General features: G+C 46.8%; 1 protein-coding gene across 4 annotated transcripts in view; it reads left to right on the top strand.

Annotated features, from left to right (window-relative positions):
- CASZ1 (castor zinc finger 1) overlaps positions 1 to 14,367 on the top strand; it is a 272,945-nt gene that overhangs the window by 1,477 nt on the left and 257,101 nt on the right. The window contains exon 1 of one of the 4 annotated variants that reach the window (XM_075906427.1): positions 78 to 703. The exons of the other annotated variants lie outside the window; for them this stretch is intronic. The gene's annotated coding sequence lies outside the window, so the exon portion shown is untranslated. Of the gene's footprint in view, positions 1 to 77; positions 704 to 14,367 lie in introns of those variants that run through there. 4 annotated transcript variants of the gene reach the window in all.

Below are 14,367 nucleotides of genomic sequence, written 5' to 3' on the forward strand. Positions count from 1 at the left end.
CTGTACTGCTGGGTTGGCGGGGGGCAGCTATCAGCATAGGGGTGGAGTGAGGGGAGCGGGGTTGTGGGCGCCGGGGGCGGGGAGGCTCTGGGATCAGTGAGTTTTTGGTGAATGTCACACTCCATGTTTGGAGACTCCAGGACAAGGGAACAGGTGTCCGACCCGTCAATCAAACTGGGGCCTGCCAGGAAAAGACACTTTGGGGCATTGACAAAAAAGGAGAAATAAAAAGCCTTGGAAATCCAGCCAGGCAGGGGTGTGCCTGACCCCTGGATAGGGAGGAGTTAATATCACAGTGTACTGCCTGCTTCAGATCTGCCTCCCCAGATCTTTAATGACTCCCCTGCCAGTGATGAGCCCCTAAGGTTTGTCTCTGGCACAGGGGACGCACTTTCTCAGAATCCCCAAGAAATTAGCAAGTGCGAATTAGGGGCACTTGTTCCTGGGGTCTGTAAATCCAGAGTGTCCTCTAGTTTTGTATCTCCCTAGCTAGGGTGGGATAGTCTGGGCTTGTGGACATTGACCAAGTAACTTGTTGGTGTTGATTTCCTGGGAGGTAAATGTGTATGTGCCATGACAATCTTCCTGGAGTAGTGGAGAAAGCCCTTCCTCCTTCTTGTTTTCTGGTGGGGGTGGCAGGAGACGGAGAGGAGGAGCTATTGGGAAAGGTGGCACATTTGGGAAAGGGTGATGAAATCTGGGGGTAAGGATAAGACTGAAAGGGAGGGGGGAACCTCTGATCCCAGCCTGGGGGCTGGATTGTTGCACCTTCTGAGTAATTTATTTGGAAAACTTTCTGGATGGGTTGTGTCTGAGAGTTAATCTGAATCACACTGAGTTAGATCCATGTACCTAGAATGTTTTTGGGGCGGGGGGCGGGAGGAGAAAAGTGAAACTTTTGTTGAACTTTGTGAATTAATTGTATGTGGCCCCCTCTATCTCTGCTTAATTGCATATGCAGCCACTATGACCTTTTCCCTTAGAAAATGATTTTCTCCCCCACCCCAGTTACCGAGATGTATTTATTTCTGTTGTTGTAATAACTTTTAAGGAGAAATACTCTCTGCCCAGGACTTTGGACTTCTGCTTCCCAGTGGTTTTCCTGCCTCTCTTCGTACACCCACTTTCTTATTTATACTTTTGTTGCTACCTTGTTAGCTACCTAAGAAGCAGTTAGAGTTTATGGAGGAATATTGTTGAACTTCAGTAATCAAGTTTCCAGATCTTATGCCTCCTGTTTAATTTATTAGACTAGTTATTTATTCTGTTGATGATAATCTGTTGCTGGTTTCTATGGAGATGTTAAACTGATCTCTTTCAGAAATCAAACTCCATATGCACTAAAACGTTTAAAGGGGCAGTGCCCCGGTTTGTTTGCAGGCTTCACCTTTTCAGTGGCCCTACTGGTCTCCTTTATATTTTCTATATTTAAAAAAGTCTGAAGTTGAAGCTTTGTGCAAGACAGAGCTTATTATGACTAGCAGAAAGTCAGGGCTTTGATCCTTTAGTTGCATCATCATTTAAAACAGATCATCCTCCCCCCCCCATCAGACTAGATAGAAGAACCCTTTCAAGATCAAAGAGTCCAGCTAAAAACTATTGTTTAAAAAAATAAAAAAGGAAAAAAAGTGTTATATGAGGGCAAAGTTTCCTTAATCTGCCCATTTTATTCTGAGATATTTATTTTAGCAATTAAAACAAAAAAACTTGTAGCAACTACATTGTTGTTCTTGTACCTCCCAAGCTTTTTAAATGTTAAAATAAGTTCAAAGTCAAATATCTCTCCAGATAAAGTGCATGTTAGGATATATTTATTACTTGTTTTCTAAATGTAGAAGGTCAGAATCCAGAAGGCTATCACATTAGAGAAGGTTTTAATAGTCTTTGTTTCAGCTTAATGAGAGAGAAATATAAAAAGCATTTTCACTGTAACATTTATCCAGTTTTTAAAGGAGAATCTCTGCAGTTTATTCAATTTTTATGTTTAATTAAAAATGATCCCCTTATTTTATTACATGTTATCTAGAGGAATTGAGTAGAGGAAAGTCTTACGTTTCTGGTATACTTAAAAATTGTGAACTCACCATGAGCTCATATATTTATCAAACTGTCAGATACGATACAAAGCTATTGTGTTTCCTGCTCATCTTCTCGGGGGTAAAGTTGTAGGTTTTAAAAAGGAAAAATAATTAGCCATGTGATGCATTTTTAATATCCAAGTGAGTGTCCCCATTTTTTCCTACATGTGTTTTTAAAACACTTTACATCTCCTAAAGCACTTTCCTTTTTTCTTTCAATACACTTCTGCATTTTTCCTTTAAAAAAATGCAAATAATAACTGGAACCAAAACAACCCCAAATATATGTTTAATGTCACCAGATAAGATTATTTTCTCTGCAGTTGTTTGGTTTGTAATCGCTTGGCATTATTATTCTTTTGGTTCATCAGTGCAGTCAATCAGTTTTTCTTTTATAAAAAATATATTTTTGTAAATCTTCTGTTTATTTGTTTGATTTGAATTGCAAACAGAATTGACTCTGACAAGTAAAAGGGGGGGGGGAGGAAACACTATGGCTTTAAACTCAGGAGTTTGCATATTCTCCTTGTATCTTTCCCCTTTGCTAATTATTGTGTTGTTTTCAGAGCAAATATGTCATATCCATGGCGACCAGGCAGGTTTATTGTCTTTCAGAAGCAATAGCTCACATAAGTAATTAATGACTTCTTTTTTTTTCCTCTGGCTTAGGTTAAACAGATCATTCAAGGAAAGTCATATCTCTCTCTCCCTCTTTTTTCTTTTTTTTTTTTTAGCTCAGTGACATAAGAACATGAGTTAGAACAAGAAAATACTTTAACCAAGAAGTCAACAGCTTATTTTTTCCCGTTTCTTTTTAAAAGCTGTAAGTGTCAGCTTTCGACACACATGACGTTGTCATTCTTGCAGTTTCAGAGCAAAGCCCTAGTGCTGGCAAAACCCACTGAAAGCTTAAGTTCAGTTGGTAGTTTTACAACAGAAGAAGGTGTTTTGAGGAGGGCAGGGAGATTATTTCTTCTTGAGGAAATCAGTGTGTCTGTATGTGTGTCTGTGTTTGTCCGTGTATAGGGGGAAGTCAATGACCAAAAAAGCCAATGTCGTCTGGATTTGACAGACTGAAATTCAAGCAGTTTTCAGGAGAGAATTAGTGACTTGTTTTTACAGATACAGATATTTATTTACTCCATCCAAAAGAGTGAAGCTAATTGGAAAAATAAACTTTTGAAAAATTAAGTCCACATAAACTTGAGACTTAACTTACAACTTAACTATTGCAATAGTTAGTTTCAGGTGTAAAGGTGATCCTTTCTTTTCCAAATCTCATTCTTCCTATTAAACCAAAATCTGCTATTTATCCAGCCCAGGGACTGTGATTTACCGAGATGGTGATTTGCTACGCATCTCCCTTCTCCATTGTTTTGTTTTTGTTAATTTCATTTGCAGAAGGATTTATATACTGTCCATCTATATAAAATCTTGGGGAGATAAAAGTACTGCTCGATTCCATTAACCAAAGCTTTTGTGTGCCTCGTATATTTAAAAAACAAAACAACACCCCCATTTGATCAAATCAAGTACACTGTTTTTCTAGTAGTGATTCCATATTCCACAACACTGCTACTTTAACTTTTAAAATGTGTTTCCATTCTGGTTTGTAACAATAATCAAAGAGCCACTTCCTCCCAATTTTTTTTTTTTGGGGGGGGGGGGGGGGTAACTGACTTGGGTTAATTAGAACCACTTGGATAATATTTTGTGTGGATGCTGTTTTGGAGCTGAGAGACACGGTCTTCTCAAGTTCACTTGAACCTAGGCACCGTTAGAATTCTGTATTATTTCTTTCCAAATCTATATCTCACTCATCCCTACCCTCCAGAGAGGTTTGTTAGTTCAGCGATCAGAACCTAGAGGCAGTAGACATTAACAATAACAATAAAAACACAAAGAAGAAAAGAGATTTTGGAATTTGGTTTCTAAAGTACAGAAGAGAAGCCCCTAAGAAGTGTAAGGCTGAGGTTTCAGCAGAGTTGATAATTGAGCCCTTAACCTTCTGATGTCTATATCAGAAAAACAGACTCTAGCAGAAAGAGACAAAGAATAAAAGCAAATACTGTGCAGGAGAGAGCTTGGGAGATTTCTGAAATATTAAAGTATAGATCAGGGCACATTTATAAATATATATATTAAATTTCATTACGGTCTGTTCTTTCCCATTGGTGAAGTATAGCTGGCTTAAGAGGTGGCTTTGGAAGAACTCTGAGGTTTCCAATGCAGCTGTGCATCAGCCCGCTTCTGTGAAGTGAACAGATCAAACTTGGGAAGACTTGTCTATTAAAATAAAATAACGTCCACGTTATTTTTTAATGGACAGATTTGTACTTTTTTTAAAATGAAAAGTTCAATAGCTGGAAGCTTGGAGTTTTGCAGGCTCTTATTTCTTGCCTGTGCTAAAAGGCATTGAACTGAACCACTTTAGCCACCCGTCAGAGTAGCTGTTTCCGTGTTCTGTCCCTGTATTTATGTTTCATCTGTATGTTTTCATCTACAAATAGGGTGCCAGGGAAGAAAGGGCAAGTGGGCACATGAGGGGGCCCTTAAAGTTAACTTGTCTTGGGTGTAGAAGGCTGGAGCTTAAAAGAGAAGCAAGAGTGCATCGTAAATTTTGCTAAAATTAATCAACCGTTTAAAAGCTCCACATTAACGAGGTTTCCAGGCAAACAGCTCTTCTTCTTCTTCTTCTTCTTCTTCTTCTTCTTCTTCTTCTAAAGTCCAACAGAGTGGGGGCAAAGGGGAAGGAAGGGGGTGGAATTTAAGCAGAAATAATAAAAACAAAAAAGGCAGGATTTGTAGAATATAAATCCCCTGGTGTCCTTGATCCATATTGTCAGGTTTTTTTTTTTGGTCGGATTTGTCCTGTGTGTCTTTGACGGAAAAGGCACGTAGAGAGAGAGAGAGCGAGAGAGAGAGCGAAGGGTGGGGGGTAGGGGAGAGAGAGGGACGTGTGGCTGCTTTGGAGCTCATTATCATTCTTAATAAGTCTTAAGGAATAAAGAGGAGCATTGAGTGTAAATGCTGGGTAATCCTAACACTCCTCAAGGTGAGAGGAGTCTCGAGGACACAGAGAGAGAATGAGGAGGAGGGGAATGGTGGGGGGGGGGGGCAGGAGAGAAGCTGCCATCAAAAGTGGTCTCTAAGAAACCAGGAGGTGCCTGTCAGGTGCTTCAATTTTGTTTCACAGGCCGGTGCCGGGAAAAGTTCTCTCCGAGTTTCTGTTGGGGATGGAAAGAGCGGAGCCAGCCAGGCATCAGCCTCCGAAGGCAGCACTCAGTGACAGACTTCAGAATCGGGGCAAGATTGCCTGTTTCCCAGCCCCTCATCTGTGTGGCCCTTCTGTCTGAAACCATGCTATGATGGGTTTATGTTCGTGCCCGCTGCCCCTGTGCACATCGTGTTTTGCTTTTCAACTGGGCGCTTTGCAGTGCCTGAAATATTGTTCTTGCCTACCCAGCCCGTGGCAGTCTCTGGCTTGTGCTTCATCACGTGCTCCCCCAACTCTGCCCCTTTTTTTTTTCCATCTCGTAGGAACTCTCTTCTTCTCTGTATTTCCTAAGAATTCTGCCTTTGGTTGCTTTTGATTGTAAAGGGTGGACAAATCCTTAGCACACAGCTTCGGACACTAGGTGGCTTAAAGTACAGGAATGGTTTGGTAAGCCAGCTGGGATAGAGAGAGGCATGTGTTCACGCCGTCTGGTGGGCTCCTCTATTCAAACTTTAGGCTGAAAGAAAAAGGCAGAGATACCTTCCGCTGGATCACGGGCTCAGACATCCTGTTGCCCACAGCTGGGGAATGTGTCCACCAGCGTGTCAGAGCCTCCAAGCCTTTACACAAGAGAAACTCGTAACGTGTGTTAAAAGAGCTCCATTCCCTGTGCCCCCTCCAAAAGGAATCAGGAGGCTGTCTGCTTCATTAAGGTCTCCACTGTAATTGCATGTTTACCACGCCCATCACAAAGGGCATGCTTGTTTCTTTCAGAGGAAGTTCTCGCGTCTACCTTCTTTGCAGGACCCTTCTTGCCATGCAATGTGTATGCTGCAGTGCTTCAGAAATGCTCCTAACTCCCTGCCCCTTTGCCAGATCTTTGTTTCCCACCCTGAGGCTACTTGTAGGTGGATGGATATGGTATGTCCTGGACCTCGAGGGCTGGATAAAAGAGGCAGATGCAACCCTATGCCTTTTGGTCCTCCTCTAGATCATGTGTTTCAGCCAGATGAGCACATGGTGCTTGAGACAGCAGGGCAAGCCAAACCTACTTCTGAGTGACCATGTGTGCCCAGCACGGGAAGGTCCTCACAGTAATATGACTTTGATCAGGATATACGAGAGGCCTAAAGTAGGGAGGTCCATACCCCACCTAAGCCACAAGTGTCTGTGTTCATGTGCTTTGCTGCCGTGCTGTTTGAATAGGCTGACCTGCATTTGGCAAAGAATAGCTCTAAGCTGAGGCCAGGCCGGCAGTGCTAGGGACCGAAAGTCTCCAGTGGCAGACCAGCTCCATCCTGGCTAGCAGCAACACTGGCCTCCCCAGGGGATCCCACTCTGAACTGGGAGCAGCACCCAGAGGTGAGAAGGGGTTTAGTCTCCATGGCCCATCCATTCCTTGGCCTGTCTGCCGAAACTGCTAACTAGTACCGATTGTGACACGCACGTGGAGCCTTGTGTCCTGGGAACCGCACTGAGGCCTGTCAGACTCCAGTTTTGGCCAGCAAAACGGTGCCAGATAGTAAATTTCACTCACTACCAACCTGGATAGAAATCGAACCGCTGTCCTGGAGGTAAAACAAAAGTCTTTCAGTGCCAGTGCCAATAACCTGAGCCATCCAGCTGTGAGCTTTGCATGTTAGAAGACACGTGATTGCCAAGCAGCATGTTGGCTTGTGCCTTTTGCTGTTCCCCTGTGCCTGATGGTTTGCTTAATGGGGTCATGTTTTCTTTCCAAAAAGTGCCTTGTTTTTATTCTCCCATCAGCTGAAATGAAATGGAACAGACCACTAGGAAGCTCTAGGGCCAGAGGGCACTTTATTCAACTTTGTCTGGAGTTGGTCCATGAGCCAGGTCCTGTAAAGAAGGTTGCCAGCAGTTGCTAAGAGGAAGGGATGTAGAATTCATGAATTTTCCAGGAGCTCTTAGTTCTGGGGTGGCTCCTTTGGAAGGACTGTATGGACAGGGGAAGTTTAGCATTAGAATCCTTGGACTCTCTTGGGACAGAGAAGACGTGGGTTATGACAGGAGGACTTTGGATTTTGTAGAGAGTCCTAGTGCAGTTGTGCCCTGTTGACTAAGTGGTGAGACGGAGGGTACTGTGCAGTGGCAGTCCATGAGACCTACCTGTGAATACTTACAGAGCTTGGGTTGGGAGTGTGTGTCCTGCCACTAGGCTGGTAGGACAGGCTAGTGGTTAAACTCATCATCATCATCATCAAAAACATAAGAACAGCCATACGGGGTCACACCAAAGATCCATCTAGCCCACTGTCTTGTCTTCTGACAGTTGTCAGTGCCAGGTGCCCCAGAGAGAACGAGCAGAACAGGTAACCATCAAGTGATTCATCCCTTGTCGCCCATTCCCAGCTTCTGAGAAACAGAGTCTAGGGACACCATTCCTGCCCATCCTGGCTAATAGCCATTGATGGACCTAACCTCCATGAATTAATCTAGGCTGTGGGTTTTTTAACCCTGTTAGTCTTGGTCTTCACAGTGTCCTCTAGCCAGGAGTTTCACTGGTTGACTGTGCGTTGTGTGAAGAAACCTTTGTTTAAAACCTGCTACCTATTCATTTCATTTAGTGACCCCTAGTTCTTGTGTTATGGGAACAAGTAAATAACTTTTCCTTATTCACTTTCTCTATCCCAGTCATGATTTTTATAGACCTCTGTTATATCCCACCTTAGTCTCCTCTTTTCTAAGCTCCAAAGTCCCAGTCTTATTAATCCGTCCTCATACGGCAGTCGTTCCATACCCACATCATTTTTGTTGCCCTTTTCTGAACTTTTTCCTATGCCAAGATATCTTTTTGGAGATGAGGCGATCATATCTGTATGCAGTATTCAAGATGTGGGCATACTGTGGATTTATACAGAGACAATAAGATATTCTCTGTCTTATTTTCTATCCCTTTTTAAAGATTCCTAACATTCTGTTGGCTTTTTTTGACTGCCGCTGCACACAGAGTAGATGTTTTCAGAGAACTATTCACAATGACTCCAAGATCTCACTCTTGAGTGGTAACCGCTAATTTAGTCTCCATTGTTTCATACACACAGTCAGCAATATGTTTTCCAATATGCATTACTTTGAATTTATCTACATGAAAATTCATTTTCCGTTCTGCTGGGAGGTTAAAGAGCTGGGTTTGCTTCCTGATTCTGTCACGAAGTCACTGTGTGACCTTGGGCAAGTCACTTCTCTGCTCTGATCCTCCATTCCCATGCTGTACCACAGAGTTCATCTTTTTGGAGTACTTGGGGATCCTCTTGAAGAAGCTGCTTTTGAAAGGCTGAGTGTCTGAAATGATGTGTCTGGGGTGTGTGGTAAGGGTAGGAAATGTGCCTCACACCGAGGCACCTTGGAAAGCGGGTCTAGATTTAAAGCTGGTTTTGCACCCAGTGCTGAAGGAAGGGGGGGCTCCTGCCTCCAATTCTTGCCACACCTTGCACCTTTTGTGCCCTTTCTAAGTAAAGTCTTCTGTGTCCCAGCCCCGGCAGGCGGAACCCAAATTGTTGGGGGACCACTCCAGAAGGTGTTCCCTTCCACCCGGCTCAGCCTGTCCCCAAGCCCATGGGTGGGAGGCCTGTGCAGGCTCACGCATGTCTGGTTGTTGGACAGTGAGGCTGACCAAACAGCTGCCGGCTTGGCTGCCACGATCCCTGTCTGCAGATTGTCCTCTTGGTAGGTCTGTCAGTGACTGGGATCAAGGAACTGGCCCCTCTTGCCTTGAGCTGGGCCTACTTTCTACCTAGGTAGCCTCCTGCTCTCCTGCTGGCAACCAGGTGAGACACTCTTGGCTTATCATAGCCTTTCGGCAGCGATTTGCAAACAAGCCTTTGGAGATAAAGTCCTGGTGCCGTGCTCAGAGCTGGCGGGACAGATATGAAACGCGGCAGGTTTATGAAAGAGAAGGTGTATGAAATGCAGCCTGCAGCTCCCATTTCACTGCACTATGCCAAAACACACAGTTTCTTATTTCAGTAACTGTGATCTTTCGAGGAGGTTAATTTCCATGACGAACTCCAGGCCACGTGCTCAGGGGATTTATCTAATTAGACTGACACTTTTCTTTTAAAAAGGAAAATTAAGCTGCCCCTTGCAGGACTTAAGTGTTTTAAACTGTGGGAGCAGCAGCCGGCAGCGTGATCTCTGCCCACTGAGCATGGAGAGAAGAAATTTCCCCCCACCCCAGGCCTCTAGGTCAGACTTCACCAAAGCCCCCAACTGTTTTATTTTCTTAGATGGTGGCTGGATGCTAACAGAGCATTTGATCTTGCCTGAGTGACTCCCTAAAGCCTCATCGGGCTCCTTAACTCATGATGTTCTGGGTGGTGATGTGTGCAGGGCAGAGTGAAAGGGAGAGGAGACTGAGCCCTGTTGCTACATCTCAGCTGTGTCCAGGAGGAACTGCTTTCTCCCAGGATGGGGGATCCAGTCTCCATGCGGCTGTGCTTCCCCCTTCCCCCCACAGCCCTCTGCTTGCATCACAGACCTTAAAGTATTTAGCTACACAACACTTATGTGAGGCAAGTTTGTGATGGAAGCCCCAATGCACCTAGGGGGGACTGAAACCCAGAAAAACTAACTAAGCAAGGTGACACAGGAAGTCTGATGGGGAGCCCGGGATGAACCCTGGTCTCTGGAGTCTCAAGCTAGTGCCCTAACCATTGGACCAGCCTTCCTCCAAGTCTGTTCCATCTAGAATGGCTTCCTTAAGACAGACTTTGAAGGAGAGCTGAGACTTTGATTGTAATGAGTGTCTAGGGGGCTCTTGACTGAGGCTGCTAGGTGCAGCCAAACCCAGTGGTTCTCTAGTATCAGAGTGACAGGCTGTGTGTCACCACGCAAGCCTGACGCCAAGTGCACCCCAAAGAAGCTGATTGCAGAAAGGGCTCTGGTAGGTGTCCTGAGCCCAGACAGCTCCCAGCAGAGTTGGAGTAGCTGGGTACTCGCTGGGACTGGGAGCAGGTGCCTGTGAATGGGAGCAGTGGCTACGGCTGGAGTCTGCCCGCCGCAGGGGTCGGATTGTGAGGCCCTCACTCACAATGGCTGATATCTCACTGGTTACGTATGAGTAGCCCATGGAGAAGTGTGATGTGGTATGAGTGAAGCTGGCCCAATGGGGGTTTTATTATTCAGTGGATCCAGGCTGAGAGTTTGCTTCAGTGTGGCTTTGGGGGAAAAAGGGGGAGGGAGACACCGCAAACAGATGCACTGTTCTGACCCCCCCACCCGACTCCTCTCTTTTATGGGAAGTTAAAGGAATAATAATAAAATGGAACTCGTGTTCAAGGATCTGACTGCTCCAAGCCCTGTTGGCTGTGGAGCGAGCATGCTGGCTTCGTCAGCCATCCCTAACAAGTCAGGAGTTGTATAAACTCCCAGCTTACAGCTGTAAATTTACTCAGTTTTGAATCCAGCCACAAGCTGGCTCAGCAGGATCTGAAACCGTCTGCTTCAGTAGTCGTGGTATGCTTGACATACACAAGTTCTGGGGCCCCCAGCTTTGCTGAACACACATGCTCCTGCCTCGTGCAAAGGGCCCAATCCTGGACCACCCTCTTCCCCCTTGGCATACACGGCTGCGCCGTGATCTAGGCAGAGAGAGGCTCTTCCCAAGCACAGGCTGTTCTGACTGTTACTGCATCCTTGCCTAGCCCCTGCAACATGTGTCATCCTCTTCCACACCACTGCCGCATGGGGGAATGGCTGGCACCGATCCTCTGGCTCTGCCTCCATTCCTCCCACGCCATCATACTCCCCAGAAATATACTCGAGTGTTGACAGGGAGCCTGCGTGGGAGCAGAGCTGTGTGTGGACTGGCTTGTGCAAGACCCCAATGTACTGCCCTCTGCCTCTGCACAGCAGAACTGCATTCGGTGGCTCGGGGCTGGGGCAGGCTCTGGTAAATACGTCGTCGAAGGTCTGCTCCTGTATTCTGGATTCAAGCATGTGCCCTCTTAAAGTCTGTGGGCACCAGCTTGAGCGCAAGTGGGGCAAAAGCTGAGCCCTGATTTCCATGTTTGTTTTTGCAGAAGGTATCTGGCCTCCCTTCCACCATCCCTAATACAGACAGGCCTGGGCGTTATTTGCCCTTAAGCAGAACTTGCAAAACTATGCAATAAAATCATAGTGAAAGCAGATCCCCAATAAGCAGTAATTGGCTAACTATTAATGGCTGGGCTGAGCAGCATAGGAATGGAGTCCTCTTTGTTTCTGTCCCTATGGCACCCCCTTAATCCCACATCCTGGTTTCACTCTTATCGTTGCCTCGTATATCTTGTTTTAAATCCAAGTGCAAGCTCTCTGGAGCAGGGGCCGTGTCTATGAGTGTGTATGTGGATAGTGATCCCAATAAGGGTCATTGGGCAGTTGGTACAGCCGTGCAAATACAAATTACGAGCAGTAATGAAGTTTTGCTTTCCAGATGTTCAGTCAAAGTTTGCTTCACTCTCAGATGGTCTAAGGCTTTCCAGCTTTGATTGCCAGGCTGAAGCAGTAGAGGGGGGATGCTAGCCCTCCTCACTTTGGATTGACCTGTCAGCTGGCCCTGCAGTGGTGCTGAGAAGTGATCCCAAGCGGCATGGGTCTTTAGCTGACCCCGTGCCCGTATTTCTCCAGTCTCTCAGTGGGTGCTGACTGCCAGGCCCCCTTGGGCTGTGGGAAGCCAGTGAGAAGTTGGAGGAATACTGCAAACAGCTGGGGGCAGGGTGCAGCCTGGCAACTTGCAAAATCTCATTGTAATCACTAAGCCATGTGCCCGAGCCACCCTGAGCATGGGGGCTGGAGGAGAATATGGGGTTTTGTTGCGTCAGCAGCAATAAAATGATTGCTACAAATTCTGTATCGTGCAACACTCTCCAGGATGGCGTGGGAGCCACTTGGCCATTGTTCCTGCTGGGTCCCGCCTGGTCTCTGTGTTTCAGGCTAAGCCAGCGTGCAGGTAGATCAGTTCCACTGGGCTTAGGGGGATGGAATCTTCCCTTCCTCCTCCGCCCGGGTTGAGGAACCCCACCCAGCACAAGGCTTGGTGAGGGGCTCTGGAGAGCCGGTCACTGTACCCCAACCATCTCGGTTCACGCATCGCCGCTGGGCAGCTTGCAAGAGAGTGCGGGGCCTTGAAACAAGCTCTGGGGCTTACTGGGCACCCAGTGGCTGGGGAGCAGAATTGCACCCCTCCCCCCAGAATTTGAAGGATTTGGCAAAGACAGGAGGAGGCTGAGTGTGGTCCTCAGTGCAGCCTTTTGGGGAGCCATTGGATGGGCTGCTTTGCCCACCATGGCTTCCCCAAGCCCTGGCAGAACTTCCCAAGAGGCTGGGCAGAGTGTAGCATGAGCGGAGGTTGTGTGGATGCAAGGCTGGCCCTAGGCCGACACCACGCCTCATACCTGCCGGCCCCTACACATTTGAACAGGTCTCCTTCCCCACCCTCTGGGCCATGGTCCTCTCCTTGTCAGTGCATTTTGAACGATGAGCCTGGGCCTAGCTCCTTTCCAGTTGCTAACCCTTCTTTTAAGGCAGTGTTTCTTAAACGTTTTAAGACCGAGGAACACCAAACAATATTTTTTTATGAGGAACACCAAGGATTTTTTGTTGAGCTCCCCTCCTCCCCCCCCCCCCCAAAAAAAAGGGTCGGGGGAAAGTTGAGCAAAAAAATGGCAACTTTTAAGGGCAGCCATTTTGAACTCCGTTGTTCTCCACGGCACACCTCCGACTGCTGTGTGCCACGGAACACAGTTTAAGAAACACTGTTTTAAGGTAATGAATCATTTTCTGCCCACCCTTGACCCCAGGAGCAGGTGTCCTGCCCCTCCTCACAATCCCTGATTCAACAGGGCACCTAAGCATGTGTCAGTGAGGTCTGGGAACGTGATTCAAGTTGAGGACATGCTTAAGAGATTTTCTGACCTAAGGCCAGGCACAAGGCATCTCTGCCAGGCACAAGCCATGCGGGATGTAATGTGAGAGTTCCTGACAGCTGCCTGGGGTCTGGCCATCTCACTGGGTGCAGGGCCCTTCAGGTTACGTCTACACTACAAGTTTTGCTGGAAGAGGCAATGCAAATGAAGCGCAGATCAGCATTTTCTCATGCTTCATTTGCATAATCTCTTCCAATCTGATTTTGCACAAGGGATTTTTGCGCAAAAACAAGCAGTGTGAACGTTTCCTTTTTGCGCAAAAAAACCTTTTTCTGCAAGATCAGTAAACCTCCTATTTTGAGGCATAAGGGTCTTGCGCAAAAGGGTTTTTTTGCGCAAAAAGGAAACGTCCACGCTGCTTGTTTTTGTGCAAAAACCCCTTGTGCAAAATCAAATTGGAAGAGATTATGCAAATGAAGCACAAGAAAATGCTAATCTGCGCTTCATTTGCATTGCCTCTTCTGGCAAAACTTGTAGCGTAGACGTAGCCTCAGAAGTGAGCTCTGGCCCTGGCTAGATGCGGGGGGCCCCCCAGCATGGTTCAGCCCCGTGTTGTGGCGCCTGTGGAGCCGCTTTCCTGGGAGCGGATGGAGGTGAACGAATGCGAACGGAAGGATTTGAAGGAGCTTCACGCCTCCTCCCCTGTCACCTCCCGGGTAGTTATGGTCACCTCGGCCACTGGAGGGTTAAGACGACTCTCCTTGCTGAATCGTTTCAGCCTTAGCCTCAGATTGGTGGTAGTTGTGCTGCCGTTTCTTGCTCTGGTTTTGATAAAAGTCTGCAGCCAAGTGCTCAGCATGCAGAGGCTCCCAGCCGACAGCCACTGTGCTGCCCTCACTGTGTAAACTCAGCAGCCAGGCTTGGTGTCGGTGGCAGAGGAGAAACTCAGGCTGACTCAATCCCTCAGCCCAGCACTCTGGCCCCATAGCAACATGGCCCCACCCTCAGCCACTGACACCCACAGTCCTCTGGATGGACCATAGCTCTACCCGTTCCCTGCTCCTGACTGGAATGGTAGGATCTGGTCCTGGATCCCCAGACTGTACAGGGAGTACTGGGCTCAGCCCTGGTCAGAGGACTCTGGAGGCCCAGTATAGAGGGAGAAAGGCTGAGCTACTAGCCCAGTAGAGTCTTATGGGGAAGATCT

This window comes from Pelodiscus sinensis, chromosome 23 (assembly GCF_049634645.1).
Source record: "Pelodiscus sinensis isolate JC-2024 chromosome 23, ASM4963464v1, whole genome shotgun sequence".
Classification (NCBI taxonomy): Eukaryota; Metazoa; Chordata; order Testudines; family Trionychidae; genus Pelodiscus; species Pelodiscus sinensis.